Genomic DNA, 18,590 nt, shown 5'->3' on the forward strand with positions numbered 1-18,590 from the left:
TCGACTCTGAGCATGTTTATTATGCTATAGTGACCATTTATGTCAAAATATAAAAGGGTCGAAAAATGGCCATTTTTCGAAAATTTCCCTTACTATAGTACAGGGATTTTTTCAAAAAATGACCAATTTTCGACCTTTTTATTTTTTGACATAAATGGTTACTATAGCATAATAAACATGCGCAGAACCCATTATTCGACTCTGCGCATGTGTATTATGCTATAGTAACCATTTATTTCAAAAAATAAAGGAGTCGAAAAATGGCCATTTTTCAAAAATTTCCCTTACTATAGTACAGGGATTTTTTCAAAAAATGACCAATTTTCGACCTTTTTATTTTTTGACATAGCACAATTGACATGCGCAGAACCCATTATTCGACTCTGCGCATGTTTATTATGATATAGTAACCATTTATGTCAAAAAATAAAAGGGTCGAAAAATGGCCATTTTTCGAAAATTTCCCTTAATATAGTACAGAGATTTTTTCCAAAAATGACCAATTTTCGACCTATTTTATTTTTCGATAAAAATGGTTACTATAGCACGATTGACATGCGCAGAACCCATTATTCGACTCTGCGCATGTTTATTATGCTATAGTAACCATTTATGTCAAAAAATAAAAGGGTCGAAAAATGGCCATTTTTCGAAAATTTCCCTTGCTATATATAGTACAGGGATTTTTTCAAAAAATTACCAATTTTCGACCTTTTTTTTATCATCGATAAAACTGGTTACTATAGCACAATTGACATGCGCAGAACCCATTATTCGACTCTGAGCATGTTTATTATGCTATAGTGACCATTTATGTCAAAATATAAAAGGGTCGAAAAATGGCCATTTTTCGAAAATTTTCCTTACTATAGTACAGGGATTTTTTCAAAAAATGACCAATTTTCGACCTTTTTATTTTTTGACATAAATGGTTACTATAGCACAATTGACATGCGCAGAACCCATTATTCGACTCTGCGTATGTCAATCGTGCTATAGTAACCATTTTTATCGAAAAATAAAAAGGTCGAAAATTGGTCATTTTTCGAAAATTTTCCTTACTATAGTACAGGGATTTTTTCAAAAAATGACCAATTTTCGACCTTTTTATTTTTCGATAAAAATGGTTACTATAGCACGATTGACATGCGCAGAACCCATTATTCGACTCTGCGCATGTTTATTATGCTATAGTAACCATTTATGTCAAAAAATAAAAGGGTCGAAAAATTGCCATTTTTCGAAAATTTCCCTTACTATAGTACAGGGATTTTTTCAAAAAATTACCAATTTTCGACCTTTTTATATTTCGATAAAACTGGTTACTATAGCAAAATTGACATGCGCAAAACCCATTATTCGACTCTGAGCATGTTTATTAAGCTATAGTAACCATTTATGTCAAAAAATAAAAGGGTCGAAAAATAGACATTTTTCGAAAATTTCCCGTACTATAGTACAGGGATTTTTTCAAAAAATTACCAATTTTCGACCTTTTAATTTTTTGAAAAAAATGGTTACTATAGCACAATTGACATGCGCAGAACCTATTATTCGACTCTGCGCATGTTTATTATGCTATAGTAACCATTTATGTCAAAAAATAAAAAGGTCGAAAATTGGTCATTTTTCGAAAATTTCCCTTACTACAGTACAGGGACTTTTTCAAAAAATGACCAATTTTCGACCTTTTTATTTTTTGACATAGCACAATTGACATGCGCAGAATCCATTATTCGACTCTGCGCATGTTTATTATGCTATAGTAACCATTTATGTCTAAAAATGAAAGGGTCGAAAAATGGCTATTTTTCGAAAATTTCCCTTACTATAGTACAGGGATTTTTTCAAAAAATGATCAATTTTTGACCTTTTTTTTAATCGATAAAACTGGTTACTATAGCACAATTAACATGCGCAGAACCCATTATTCGACTCTGAGCATGTTTATTAAGCTATAGTAACCATTTATGTCAAAAAATAAAAGGGTCGAAAAATGGCCATTTTTCGAAAATTTCCCGTACTATAGTACAGGGATTTTTTCAAAAAATGACCAATTTTCGACCTTTTAATTTTTCGATAAAACTGGTTACTATAGCACAATTGACATGCGCAGAACCCATTATTCGACTCTGCGCATGTTTATTGTGCTGTAGTAACCATTTATGTCAAAAAACAAAAAAGTCGAAAAATGGCCATTTTTCGAAAATTTCCCTTACTATAGTACAGGGATTTTTTCAAAAAATGACCAATTTTCGACCTTTTTTTTTATCGATAAAACTGGTTACTATAGCACAATTAACATGCGCAGAACCCATTATTCGACTCTGAGCATGTTTATTATGCTATAGTGACCATTTATGTCAAAATATAAAAGGGTCGAAAAATGGCCATTTTTCGAAAATTTCCCTTACTATAGTACAGGGATTTTTTCAAAAAATGACCAATTTTCGACCTTTTTATTTTTTGACATAAATGGTTACTATAGCATAATAAACATGCGCAGAACCCATTATTCGACTCTGCGCATGTGTATTATGCTATAGTAACCATTTATTTCAAAAAATAAAGGAGTCGAAAAATGGCCATTTTTCAAAAATTTCCCTTACTATAGTACAGGGATTTTTTCAAAAAATGACCAATTTTCGACCTTTTTATTTTTTGACATAGCACAATTGACATGCGCAGAACCCATTATTCGACTCTGCGCATGTTTATTATGATATAGTAACCATTTATGTCAAAAAATAAAAGGGTCGAAAAATGGCCATTTTTCGAAAATTTCCCTTAATATAGTACAGAGATTTTTTCCAAAAATGACCAATTTTCGACCTATTTTATTTTTCGATAAAAATGGTTACTATAGCACGATTGACATGCGCAGAACCCATTATTCGACTCTGCGCATGTTTATTATGCTATAGTAACCATTTATGTCAAAAAATAAAAGGGTCGAAAAATGGCCATTTTTCGAAAATTTCCCTTGCTATATATAGTACAGGGATTTTTTCAAAAAATTACCAATTTTCGACCTTTTTTTTATCATCGATAAAACTGGTTACTATAGCACAATTGACATGCGCAGAACCCATTATTCGACTCTGAGCATGTTTATTATGCTATAGTGACCATTTATGTCAAAATATAAAAGGGTCGAAAAATGGCCATTTTTCGAAAATTTTCCTTACTATAGTACAGGGATTTTTTCAAAAAATGACCAATTTTCGACCTTTTTATTTTTTGACATAAATGGTTACTATAGCACAATTGACATGCGCAGAACCCATTATTCGACTCTGCGTATGTCAATCGTGCTATAGTAACCATTTTTATCGAAAAATAAAAAGGTCGAAAATTGGTCATTTTTCGAAAATTTTCCTTACTATAGTACAGGGATTTTTTCAAAAAATGACCAATTTTCGACCTTTTTATTTTTCGATAAAAATGGTTACTATAGCACGATTGACATGCGCAGAACCCATTATTCGACTCTGCGCATGTTTATTATGCTATAGTAACCATTTATGTCAAAAAATAAAAGGGTCGAAAAATGGCCATTTTTCGAAAATTTCCCTTACTATAGTACAGGGATTTTTTCAAAAAATTACCAATTTTCGACCTTTTTATATTTCGATAAAACTGGTTACTATAGCAAAATTGACATGCGCAAAACCCATTATTCGACTCTGAGCATGTTTATTAAGCTATAGTAACCATTTATGTCAAAAAATAAAAGGGTCGAAAAATAGACATTTTTCGAAAATTTCCCGTACTATAGTACAGGGATTTTTTCAAAAAATTACCAATTTTCGACCTTTTAATTTTTTGAAAAAAATGGTTACTATAGCACAATTGACATGCGCAGAACCTATTATTCGACTCTGCGGATGTTTATTATGCTATAGTAACCATTTATGTCAAAAAATAAAAAGGTCGAAAATTGGTCATTTTTCGAAAATTTCCCTTACTACAGTACAGGGACTTTTTCAAAAAATGACCAATTTTCGACCTTTTTATTTTTTGACATAGCACAATTGACATGCGCAGAACCCATTATTCGACTCTGCGCATGTTTATTATGCTATAGTAACCATTTATGTCTAAAAATGAAAGGGTCGAAAAATGGCTATTTTTCGAAAATTTCCCTTACTATAGTACAGGGATTTTTTCAAAAAATGATCAATTTTTGACCATTTTTTTAATCGATAAAACTGGTTACTATAGCACAATTAACATGCGCAGAACCCATTATTCGACTCTGAGCATGTTTATTAAGCTATAGTAACCATTTATGTCAAAAAATAAAAGGGTCGAAAAATGGCCATTTTTCGAAAATTTCCCGTACTATAGTACAGGGATTTTTTCAAAAAATGACCAATTTTCGACCTTTTTATTTTTCGATAAAACTGATTACTATAGCACAATTGACATGCGCAGAACCCATTATTCGACTCTGCGCATGTTTATTGTGCTGTAGTAACCATTTATGTCAAAAAACAAAAAAGTCGAAAAATGGCCATTTTTTCCCTTACTATAGTACAGGGATTTTTTCCAAAAATGACCAATTTTCGACCTTTTTATTTTTTGACATAGCACAGGTTACTATTGCACAATTGACCTGCGCAGAACCCATTATTCGACTCTGCGCATGTTTATTATGCTATAGTAACAATTCAGGTCAAAAAATAAAAGGGTCGAAAATTGGCCATTTTTCGAAAATTTCCCTTACTATAGTACAGGGATTTTTTCAAAAAATGACCAATTTTCGACCTTTTTATTTTTTGACATAAATGGTTACTATAGCATAATAAACATGCGCAGAACCCATTATTCGACTCTGCGCATGTGTATTATGCTATAGTAACCATTTATTTCAAAAAATAAAAGAGTCGAAAAATGACCATTTTTCAAAAATTTCCCTTACTATAGTACAGGGATTTTTTCAAAAAATGACCAATTTTCGACCTTTTTATTTTTTGACATAGCACAATTGACATGCGCAGAACCCATTATTCGACTCTGCGCATGTTTATTATGCTATAGTAACCATTTATGTCAAAAAATAAAAGGGTCGAAAAATGGCCATTTTTCGAAAATTTCCCTTACTATAGTACAGGGATTTTTTCAAAAAATGACCAATTTTCGACCTTTTTTTTATCATCGATAAAACTGGTTACTATAGCACAATTAACATGCGCAGAACCTATTATTCGACTCTGAGCATGTTTATTATGCTATAGTGACCATTTATGTCAAAATATAAAAGGGTCGAAAAATGGCCATTTTTCGAAAATTTCCCTTACTATAGTACAGGGATTTTTTTTTTAAAAATGACCAATTTTCGAACTTTTTATTTTTCGATAAAACTGATTACTATAGCACAATTGACATGCGCAGAACCCATTATTCGACTCTGCGCATGTTTATTATGCTATAGTAACCATTTATGTCAAAAAATAAAAGGGTCGAAAAATGGCAATTTTTCGAAAATTTCCCGTACTATGTACAGGGATTTTTTCAAAAAATGACCAATTTTCGACCTTTTTATTTTTCGATAAAAATGGTTACTATAGCACGATTGACATGCGCAGAACCCATTATTCGACTCTGCGCATGTTTATTATGCTATAGTAACCATTTATGTCAAAAAATAAAAGGGTCGAAAAATGACCATTTTTCGAAACTTTCCCTTACTATAGTACAGAGATTTTTTCAAAAATTGACCAATTTTCGACCTTTTTATTTTTTGACATAAATGGTTACTATAGCACAATTGACATGCGCAGAACCCATTATTCGACTCTGCGTATGTCAATCGTGCTATAGTAACCATTTTTATCGAAAAATAAAAAGGTCGAAAATTGGTCATTTTTCGAAAATTTTCCTTACTATAGTACAGGGATTTTTTCAAAAAATGACCAATTTTCGACCTTTTTTTTATTTCGTTAAATCTGGTTACTATAGCACAATTGACAAGCGCAGAACCGATTATTAGACTCTGCGCATGTTTATTATGCTATAGTGACCATTTATGTCAAAAAATAAAAGGGTCGAAAAATGGCCATTTTTCGAAAATTTCCCGTACAATAGTACAGGGATTTTTTCAAAAAATTACCAATTTTCGACCTTTTTATATTTCGATAAAACTGGTTACTATAGCAAAATTGACATGCGCAAAACCCATTATTCGACTCTGAGCATGTTTATTAAGCTATAGTAACCATTTATGTCAAAAAATAAAAGGGTCGAAAAATAGACATTTTTCGAAAATTTCCCGTACTATAGTACAGGGATTTTTTCAAAAAATTACCAATTTTCGACCTTTTAATTTTTTGAAAAAACTGGTTACTATAGCACAATTGACATGCGCAGAACCCATTATTCGACTCTGAGCATGTTTATTATGCTATAGTAACCATTTATGTCTAAAAATGAAAGGGTCGAAAAATGGCCATTTTTCGAAAATTTCCCTTACTATAGTACAGGGATTTTTTCCAAAAATGACCAATTTTCGACCTTTTTATTTTTCGATAAAAATGGTTACTATAGCACGATTGACATGCGCAGAACCCATTATTCGACTTTGCGCATGTTTATTATGCTATAGTAACACTTTATGTCAAAAAATAAAAGGGTCGAAAAATGGCTATTTTTCGAAAATTTCCCTTACTATAGTACAGGGATTTTTTCAAAAAATGATCAATTTTTGACCTTTTTTTTAATCGATAAAACTGGTTACTATAGCACAATTAACATGCGCAGAACCCATTATTCGACTCTGCGCATGTTTATTATGCTATAGTAACCATTTATGTCAAAAAATAAAAGGGTCGAAAAATGGCAATTTTTCGAAAATTTCCCTGTACTATAGTAAGGGATTTTTTCCAAAAATGACCAATTTTCGACCTTTTAATTTTTCGATAAAAATGGTTACTATAGCACGATTGACATGCGCAGAACCCATTATTCGACTCTGCGCATGTTTATTATGCTATAGTAACCATTTATGTCAAAAAATAAAAGGGTCGAAAAATGACCATTTTTCGAAACTTTCCCTTACTATAGTACAGAGATTTTTTCAAAAATTGACCAATTTTCGACCTTTTTATTTTTTGACATAAATGGTTACTATAGCACAATTGACATGCGCAGAACCCATTATTCGACTCTGCGTATGTCAATCGTGCTATAGTAACCATTTTTATCGAAAAATAAAAAGGTCGAAAATTGGTCATTTTTCGAAAATTTTCCTTACTATAGTACAGGGATTTTTTCAAAAAATGACCAATTTTCGACCTTTTTTTTATTTCGTTAAATCTGGTTACTATAGCACAATTGACAAGCGCAGAACCGATTATTAGACTCTGCGCATGTTTATTATGCTATAGTGACCATTTATGTCAAAAAATAAAAGGGTCGAAAAATGGCCATTTTTCGAAAATTTCCCGTACAATAGTACAGGGATTTTTTCAAAAAATTACCAATTTTCGACCTTTTTATATTTCGATAAAACTGGTTACTATAGCAAAATTGACATGCGCAAAACCCATTATTCGACTCTGAGCATGTTTATTAAGCTATAGTAACCATTTATGTCAAAAAATAAAAGGGTCGAAAAATAGACATTTTTCGAAAATTTCCCGTACTATAGTACAGGGATTTTTTCAAAAAATTACCAATTTTCGACCTTTTAATTTTTTGAAAAAACTGGTTACTATAGCACAATTGACATGCGCAGAACCCATTATTCGACTCTGAGCATGTTTATTATGCTATAGTAACCATTTATGTCTAAAAATGAAAGGGTCGAAAAATGGCCATTTTTCGAAAATTTCCCTTACTATAGTACAGGGATTTTTTCCAAAAATGACCAATTTTCGACCTTTTTATTTTTCGATAAAAATGGTTACTATAGCACGATTGACATGCGCAGAACCCATTATTCGACTTTGCGCATGTTTATTATGCTATAGTAACACTTTATGTCAAAAAATAAAAGGGTCGAAAAATGGCTATTTTTCGAAAATTTCCCTTACTATAGTACAGGGATTTTTTCAAAAAATGATCAATTTTTGACCTTTTTTTTAATCGATAAAACTGGTTACTATAGCACAATTAACATGCGCAGAACCCATTATTCGACTCTGAGCATGTTTATTAAGCTATAGTAACCATTTATGTCAAAAAATAAAAGGGTCGAAAAATGGCCATTTTTCGAAAATTTCCCGTACTATGTACAGGGATTTTTTCAAAAAATGACCAATTTTCGACCTTTTTATTTTTCGATAAAACTGATTACTATAGCACAATTGACATGCGCAGAACCCATTATTCGACTCTGCGCATGTTTATTGTGCTGTAGTAACCATTTATGTCAAAAAACAAAAAAGTCGAAAAATGGCCATTTTTCGAAAATTTCCCTTACTATAGTACAGGGATTTTTTCAAAAAATGACCAATTTTCGACCTTTTTATTTTTTGACATAGCACAGGTTACTATTGCACAATTGACCTGCGCAGAACCCATTATTCGACTCTGCGCATGTTTATTATGCTATAGTAACAATTCAGGTCAAAAAATAAAAGGGTCGAAAATTGGCCATTTTTCGAAAATTTCCCTTACTATAGTACAGGGATTTTTTCCAAAAATGACCAATTTTCGACCTTTTTATTTTTTGACATAGCACAGGTTACTATTGCACAATTGACCTGCGCAGAACCCATTATTCGACTCTGCGCATGTTTATTATGCTATAGTAACAATTCAGGTCAAAAAATAAAAGGGTCGAAAATTGGCCATTTTTCGAAAATTTCCCTTACTATAGTACAGGGATTTTTTCAAAAAATGACCAATTTTCGACCTTTTTATTTTTTGACATAAATGGTTACTATAGCATAATAAACATGCGCAGAACCCATTATTCGACTCTGCGCATCCCAGTGGGCAAAAATTGGTTGAATTAACGTTAATTCAACGTTATCTGCAAACGTTGAAATAACGTTGAAAAAGTGGTTGAAAATGAAAGTTTGCCTCAACGTAAATGTCAACGTTGAATCAACATAGAAATTATCAACGGTGAATCAACATAGAATTTATCAACGTTGAAACAACGTTAAAATAGGTAACGTTGAAATAACGTTGAAAAAATGGTTGAAAATGAAAGTTTGCCTCAACGTAAATGTCAACGTTGAATCAACATAGAAATTATCAACGTTGAAACAACGTTAAAATAAGTAACGTTGAAATAACATTGAAAAAATGGTTGAAAATGAAAGTTTGCCTCAACTTAAATGTCAACGTTGAATCAACATAGAAATTATCAACGTTGAAACAACGTTAAAATAGGTAACGTTGAAATAACGTTGAAAAAATGGTTGAAAATGAAAGTTTGCCTCAACGTAAATGTCAACGTTGAATCAACATAGAAATTATCAACGTTGAAACAACGTTAAAATAGGTAACGTTGAAATAACGTTGAAAAAATGGTTGAAAATGAAAGTTTGCCTCAACGTAAATGTCAACGTTGAATCAACATAGAAATTATCAACGTTGAAACAACGTTAAAATAAGTAACGTTGAAATAACGTTGAAAAAATGGTTGAAAATGAAAGTTTGCCTCAACAAAAATGTCAACGTTGATTCAACATAGATTATCAACGTTGAAACAACGTAAAAATGTCTACGTTGAAATTATCAATGTTGATTCAATGTTGAAATTATTAACGTTGAAACAACGTAATAATTAAGTTGAAATGAAAATTTGCATCAACGTAAATTTCAACATAGATTTAACGTTGAAATTATCAACGTTGATTCAATGTTGAAATATTAAAGTTAATTCAACATTATCCGCAAACGTTGAAATAACGCTGAAAAACTGTTGAATTAAAGTTTAAATTTAAAAAACTATCAAAACAAAACACATTTTTACCGTTGATTCAAATTAGAAATTATCAACATTATTTTATCATAGCAATGGTTTAGTTAATAGAAGAACAGCTTATAGTAACACAATCAAAATAAATCAAGCTGAAATCTGGCATATTTTCAATGGTAATTGATTTGTTGAATTACTATATCCAATTTGAATCAATGGTTTTAAATTAGTTGGTAGTAAAGTATACTGTTACGTCGCAGAATCCATCAATAGAGACATTTTATAAATACTGTATATCTTACTAATCTTTAATTTCTATAAAAACGTAAAATAACATTTAATCAGGTGTTATCAAATCATCAGGCAAAATCCAAGCAACAATCAAATAATGTACATACTCACTGACAGTTCTCAGGTACCAAAGTTAAGTATAACAAATATACTAATAACAAGTTTGTAATATGTTTGCCAACTAACATGATTGAATAACTATAAATATTGGCTGATTACAGTAAAACACAATAAATACAACACACGTCACAGGTGCCTTGTGCTAATGTTGCAGAAGTCCAAATGAAATGGCAATAACACAATACTGTAATTGCATTGTTCCGATTAGTCAATAAACAGTTGCCTCGATTCCTGTGTTGACATTGTCCTATGCTTTCCAAAAGTGTGGCAATATCATTTTTCCAAACCTGAAACAAATTCAATTAAGTTACTGTAGTTTTAAACAAAAATAATACAGTAAAAAATTAATTGAAAGATTTATTGTCCCCAAAAAACATGAACAATGAAGATTAATACAATCATACTTTGAATACCTTGCCATTTTACAATTTTAACAAAGATATTCACTTGCCGTAGAAAATAAACAAAAACAATAAAGATTTCACTTAACAAAAATACAAAATAAACAGTATATTTAACCAAAAACCATTGTTTGTTTAAATTGTCCCCCTATTCAGGTACAAATGCATTTTTTAAAATCTAATTTTTGGTCAAAGTGAACAACTCTATAGTGACGGCATATTCAACAAAACATTTAAAAAAAAAATTGTTCAGTTCAATTATATCTTTAACACATTGTTCAAAAATGATACTGTACATAAACAGAAATTCAATTCAGAACATCATTTCACACTTACACGTAAAATATGCAATCAATTCAATTTATGTAAATAATATTGCAACACTGTATTAATATTTATTCAATATTAAAGTTAAGAACTATAAATACCAACCTTTTGTATATAAAAATATTGATCATCCATTAGATTTTTCTCGTTTGATTCACATAGAAAAGATTATACATGTACATGTACTTCATTATTTTGTACTCTAGCTAGGCATAGGCCTCTAAGGGCCTTAGCTAGGCCTACAATCTGAAATAAAGAAAGCGAGTGAGTTTAACAAATAGCCGTCCTAGGCTAGCATGTGTTTGTATACTACTGTATTAATACTAATAATAGCATTAGCAGCTACTGTAGACAGCCTAGCAAAAAGCTAGCTAGGCCAACTAATTATATATTATAATCAAATGTTATATTTATGTATACTTTTGGATAAATAAAGAAAGAATTGAACTATGGCCTAATACATACCATTTTATAACCATAATAAGTACAGTACTGTAGTTATCCTTGGCAAGGCAAATGTTTGCCCTTGACAGGCATGATACTAAATGCTTCCACTACTGTAGGCCTAGTGATGGAATTCAGTTCATCAGTTTGGCAGCCTGCCTAGCCTACTTAGGCTACTACCTATAGCCTAGCTATGCATGTGTGGCCTACTAGACTAGAGGCTAGCTATTGATAAGGGTAAAATAGTCAAGCTCTAAGCTTATAAATTAGTAGATTACAAATAAAAAAGATTGTTTTCCTACCTGAAAACATACTTATTTGACAATTTCAATGATGAGCCTTTTTTTTCTACACACCACTACTAGGCCTATAGGCCTAGCCTACGTCGAAGTAACTGAAATTACTGACACCAGTTTCAAAATTTGATCAAAACGAAACTAACCAATGACATTGACAAGCTCTTATCTTATGAAATTTGATCTTGCATGAAAGGATCATTCAATTTTCAACACAACTTCTAGCTAGAACATTTTTGTATTAATTATTATACAGAGACAATAATATTTGCCAATCTAAAATTCCTAAATAACCAATAATCAAGCTACATCATACATTTATTGTTTTACAATAAAGGAGGATAAAAAAAACGCCAACTGAAATCTAATGTTAATTTAACGTTGAAACATCAATGGCAACGCACTTAAACACATATTATTTAATATTAACGTTAAAAACATGTCATTTTAACCAAAGTATTAAATAGAATTTAACTTTAATTTAACGTTTAATTAACATTGAAAAACAAAAATAATAATTGTTTGAAAAAACAACATAATTTCAACAGTTTTCAACGTTGAAAACATGTCATTTGAAAATGACAACTGGATTTTAACATTAAAATAACGTTGGATCAACATTGATAAATTAACGTAAATTACTAGTTAGAAAGACAATTTTATTTTAACGTTGGATGAACATTGATAAATTAACGTAAATTACTAGTTAAAAATACAATGTTATTTCAACGTTGGATCAACATTGATACATTAACGTAAATTACTAGTTAGAAAGACAATGTTATTTCAACGTTGGATCAACATTGATAAAATAACGTAAATTTCTAGTTAAAAATACAATGTTATTTCAACGTTGTTGGATCAACATTGATAAATTAACCTAAATTTCTAGTTAAAAATACAATGTTATTTCAACGTTGGATCAACATTAATAAATTAACGTAAATTTCTAGTTAAAAATACAATGTTATTTCAACGTTGGATCAACATTGATAAATTAACGTAAATTACTAGTTAAAAATACAAGGTTATTTCAACGTTGTATCAACATTGATAAAATAACGTAAATTTCTAGTTAAAAATACAATGTTATTTCAACGTTGGATGATCAACATTGATAAATTAACGTAAATTACTAGTTAGAAAGACAATGTTATTTCAACGTTAGATCAACATTGATACATTAACGTAAATTACTAGTTAGAAAGACAATGTTATTTCAACGTTGGATCAACATTTATAAATTAACGTAAATTTCTAGTTAAAAATACAATGTTATTTCAACGTTGGATCAACATTGATAAATTAACGCAAATTTCTAGTTAAAAATACAATGTTGGATCAACATTGATAAATTAACGTAAATTACTAGTTAGAAAGACAATGTTATTTCAACGTTAAATCAACATTGATAAATTAACGTAAATTACTAGTTGAAAATACAATGTTATTTCAACGTTGTATCAACATTGATAAATTAACGTAAATTACTAGTTAAAAATACAATGTTATTTCAACGTTGGATCAACATTGATAAATTAACGTAAATTACTAGTTAGAAAGACAATGTTATTTAAACGTTGGATCAACATTGATAAAATAACGTAAATTTCTAGTTAAAAATACAATGTTATTTCAACGTTGGATCAACATTGATAAATTAACGTAAATTTCTAGTTAAAAATACAATGTTATTTCAACGTTGGATCAACATTAATAAATTAACGTATATTTCTAGTTAAAAATACAATGTTATTTCAACGTTGGATCAACATTGATAAATTAACGTAAATTACTAGTTAAAAATACAATGTTATTTCAACGTTGTATCAACATTGATAAAATAACGTAAATTTCTAGTTAAAAATACAATGTTATTTCAACGTTGGATGATCAACATTGATAAATTAACGTAAATTACTAGTTAGAAAGACAATGTTATTTCAACGTTAGATCAACATTGATACATTAACGTAAATTACTAGTTAAAAATACAATGTTATTTCAACGTTGGATCAACATTTATAAATTAACGTAAATTTCTAGTTAAAAATACAATGTTATTTCAACGTTGGATCAACATTGATAAATTAACGTAAATTTCTAGTTAAAAATACAATGTTATTTCAACGTTGGATCAACATTGATAAATTAACGTAAATTACAAGTTAGAAAGACAATGTTATTTCAACGTTAAATCAACATTGATAAATTAACGTAAATTACTAGTTAAAAATACAATGTTATTTCAACGTTGTATCAACATTGATAAATTAACGTAAATTACTAGTTAAAAATACAATGTTATTTCAACGTTGGATCAACATTGATAAATTAACGTAAATTACTAGTTAGAAAGACAATGTTATTTAAACGTTGGATCAACATTAATAAATTAACGTAAATTTCTAGTTAAAAATACAATGTTATTTCAACGTTGGATCAACATTGATAAATTAACGTAAATTACTAGTTAGAAAGACAATGTTATTTCAACGTTGGATCAACATTGATAAATTAACGTAAATTACTAGTTAAAAATACAATGTTATTTCAACGTTGGATCAACATTGATAAATTAACGTAAATTACTAGTTAAAAATACAATGTTATTTCAACGTTGGATCAACATTGATAAATTAACGTAAATTACTAGTTAGAAATACAATGTTATTTTAACGTTGGATCAACATTGATAAATTAACGTAAATTTCTTGTTAAGAATACAATGTTATTTCAACGTTGGATCAACATTGATAAATTAACGTAAATTTCTAGTTGAAAATACAATGTTATTTCAACATTGGATCAACATTGATAAATTAATGTAAATTTCTAGTTAAAAATACAATGTGATTTTAACGTTGGATCAACATTGATAAATTAACGTAAATTACTAGTTAGAAAGACAATGTTATTTCAACGTTGGATCAACATTGATAAATTAACTTAAATTACTAGTTAGAAGGACAATGTTATTTCAACGTTGGATCAACATTGATAATAAAACGTAAATTTCTAGTTAAAAATACAATGTTATTTCAACGTTGGATCAACATTGGTAAATTAACGTAAATTTCTAGTTAAAAATACAATGTTATTTCAACGTTGGATCAACATTGATAAATTAACGTAAATTACTAGTTAAAATACAATGTTATTTTAACGTTGTATCAACATTGATAAAATAACGTAAATTTCTAGTTAAAAATACAATGTTATTTCAACGTTGGATCAACATTTATAAATTAACGTAAAACATTTGTTAGAAAGACGATGTTATTTCAACGTTGAATCAACATTTATAAATTAACGTAAATTACTAGTTAAAAAGACAATGTTATTTCAACGTTTGATTAACATTGATAAATGAACATAAACATTTTATTGAAAAGAAAATGTTATTTCAACGTTGATTCAATGTTTATTAATAAACGTTAAAAAAATAGTTAGGGAAAAAATGTTATTTCAACGTTGATTCAACGTTTGAAATACGCTGACAACATGATTTCAACAAATCAACTATATTTCAACGTTGATTCAACGTTGAAATTATGTTCTGTGCCCACTGGGATGTGTATTATGCTATAGTAACCATTTATTTCAAAGAATAAAAGAGTCGAAAAATGACCATTTTTCAAAAATTTCCCTTACTATAGTACAGGGATTTTTTCAAAAAATGACCAATTTTCGACCTTTTTATTTTTTGACATAGCACAATTGACATGCGCAGAACCCATTATTCGACTCTGCGCATGTTTATTATGCTATAGTAACCATTTATGTCAAAAAATAAAAGGGTCGAAAAATGGCCATTTTTCGAAAATTTCCCTTACTATAGTACAGGGATTTTTTCAAAAAATGACCAATTTTCGACCTTTTTTTTTATCGATAAAACTGGTTACTATAGCACAATTAACATGCGCAGAACCCATTATTCGACTCTGAGCATGTTTATTATGCTATAGTGACCATTTATGTCAAAATATAAAAGGGTCGAAAAATGGCCATTTTTCGAAAATTTCCCTTAATATAGTACAGGGATTTTTTTTTAAAAAATGACCAATTTTCGAACTTTTTATTTTTCGATAAAACTGATTACTATAGCACAATTGACATGCGCAGAACCCATTATTCGACTCTGCGCATGTTTATTATGCTATAGTAACCATTTATGTCAAAAAATAAAAGGGTCGAAAAATGGCAATTTTTCGAAAATTTCCCTGTACTATAGTAAGGGATTTTTTCCAAAAATGACCAATTTTCGACCTTTTAATTTTTCGATAAAAATGGTTACTATAGCACGATTGACATGCGCAGAACCCATTATTCGACTCTGCGCATGTTTATTATGCTATAGTAACCATTTATGTCAAAAAATAAAAGGGTCGAAAAATGACCATTTTTCGAAACTTTCCCTTACTATAGTACAGAGATTTTTTCAAAAATTGACCAATTTTCGACCTTTTTATTTTTTGACATAAATGGTTACTATAGCACAATTGACATGCGCAGAACCCATTATTCGACTCTGCGTATGTCAATCGTGCTATAGTAACCATTTTTATCGAAAAATAAAAAGGTCGAAAATTGGTCATTTTTCGAAAATTTTCCTTACTATAGTACAGGGATTTTTTCAAAAAATGACCAATTTTCGACCTTTTTATTTTTCGATAAAACTGGTTACTATAGCACAATTGACATGCGCAGAACCCATTATTCGACTCTGCGCATGTTTATTATGCTATAGTAACCATTTATGTCAAAAAATAAAAGGGTCGAAAAATGGCCATTTTTCTAAAATTTCCCTTACTATATATAGTACAGGATTTTTTCAAAAAATTACCAATTTTCGACCTTTTTTTATCATCTATAAAACTGGTTACTATAGCACAATTGACATGCGCAGAACCCATTATTCGACTCTGACCATTTATGTCAAAATATAAAAGGGTCGAAAAATGGCCATTTTCGAAAATTTTCCTTACTATAGTACAGGGATTTTTTCAAAAAATGACCAATTTTCGACCTTTTTTTTATTTCGTTAAATCTGGTTACTATAGCACAATTGACAAGCGCAGAACCGATTATTAGACTCTGCGCATGTTTATTATGCTATAGTGACCATTTATGTCAAAAAATAAAAGGGTCGAAAAATGGCCATTTTTCGAAAATTTCCCGTACAATAGTACAGGGATTTTTTCAAAAAATTACCAATTTTCGACCTTTTTATATTTCGATAAAACTGGTTACTATAGCAAAATTGACATGCGCAAAACCCATTATTCGACTCTGAGCATGTTTATTAAGCTATAGTAACCATTTATGTCAAAAAATAAAAGGGTCGAAAAATAGACATTTTTCGAAAATTTCCCGTACTATAGTACAGGGATTTTTTCAAAAAATTACCAATTTTCGACCTTTTAATTTTTTGAAAAAACTGGTTACTATAGCACAATTGACATGCGCAGAACCCATTATTCGACTCTGAGCATGTTTATTATGCTATAGTAACCATTTATGTCTAAAAATGAAAGGGTCGAAAAATGGCCATTTTTCGAAAATTTCCCTTACTATAGTACAGGGATTTTTTCCAAAAATGACCAATTTTCGACCTTTTTATTTTTCGATAAAAATGGTTACTATAGCACGATTGACATGCGCAGAACCCATTATTCGACTTTGCGCATGTTTATTATGCTATAGTAACATTTTATGTCAAAAAATAAAAGGGTCGAAAAATGGCTATTTTTCGAAAATTTCCCTTACTATAGTACAGGGATTTTTTCAAAAAATGATCAATTTTTGACCTTTTTTTTAATCGATAAAACTGGTTACTATAGCACAATTAACATGCGCAGAACCCATTATTCGACTCTGAGCATGTTTATTAAGCTATAGTAACCATTTATGTCAAAAAATAAAAGGGTCGAAAAATGGCCATTTTTCGAAAATTTCCCGTACTATGTACAGGGATTTTTTCAAAAAATGACCAATTTTCGACCTTTTTATTTTTCGATAAAACTGATTACTATAGCACAATTGACATGCGCAGAACCCATTATTCGACTCTGCGCATGTTTATTGTGCTGTAGTAACCATTTATGTCAAAAAACAAAAAAGTCGAAAAATTGCCATTTTTCGAAAATTTCCCTTACTATAGTACAGGGATTTTTTCAAAAAATGACCAATTTTCGACCTTTTTATTTTTTGACATAGCACAGGTTACTATTGCACAATTGACCTGCGCAGAACCCATTATTCGACTCTGCGCATGTTTATTATGCTATAGTAACAATTCAGGTCAAAAAATAAAAGGGTCGAAAATTGGCCATTTTTCGAAAATTTCCCTTACTATAGTACAGGGATTTTTTCAAAAAATGACCAATTTTCGACCTTTTTATTTTTTGACATAAATGGTTACTATAGCATAATAAACATGCGCAGAACCCATTATTCGACTCTGCGCATGTGTATTATGCTATAGTAACCATTTATTTCAAAAAATAAAAGAGTCGAAAAATGACCATTTTTCAAAAATTTCCCTTACTATAGTACAGGGATTTTTTCAAAAAATGACCAATTTTCGACCTTTTATATTTTTTGACATAGCACAATTGACATGCGCAGAACCCATTATTCGACTCTGCGCATGTTTATTATGCTATAGTAACCATTTATGTCAAAAAATAAAAGGGTCGAAAAATGGCCATTTTTCGAAAATTTCCCTTACTATAGTACAGGGATTTTTTCAAAAAATGACCAATTTTCGACCTTTTTTTTTATCGATAAAACTGGTTACTATAGCACAATTAACATGCGCAGAACCCATTA

The 18,590-nt window shown here is 29.8% G+C and overlaps 1 long non-coding RNA gene across 2 annotated transcripts; it reads right to left on the reverse strand.

The window, feature by feature from the left end:
* Nucleotides 1–10,300: 10,300 nt before the first annotated feature.
* LOC144850875 (uncharacterized) lies at nucleotides 10,301–11,893 on the reverse strand. 2 transcript variants are annotated; one of them, XR_013614128.1, is made up of 3 exons: nucleotides 11,482–11,553; nucleotides 11,122–11,262; nucleotides 10,301–10,575 (listed from the first exon to the last, which is right to left on the reverse strand). It is a non-coding gene; the product is annotated as an uncharacterized LOC144850875 (long non-coding RNA). The 2 variants fall into 2 exon arrangements; XR_013614127.1 differs by lacking the exon at nucleotides 11,482–11,553 and adding an exon at nucleotides 11,763–11,893 and having other exon boundaries at nucleotides 10,302–10,575.
* Between the last annotated feature and the right edge of the window lie 6,697 nt (nucleotides 11,894–18,590).

Source organism: Antedon bifida, chromosome 8, assembly GCF_963402885.1.
Source record: "Antedon bifida chromosome 8, ecAntBifi1.1, whole genome shotgun sequence".
Taxonomy (NCBI): Eukaryota; Metazoa; Echinodermata; class Crinoidea; order Comatulida; family Antedonidae; genus Antedon; species Antedon bifida.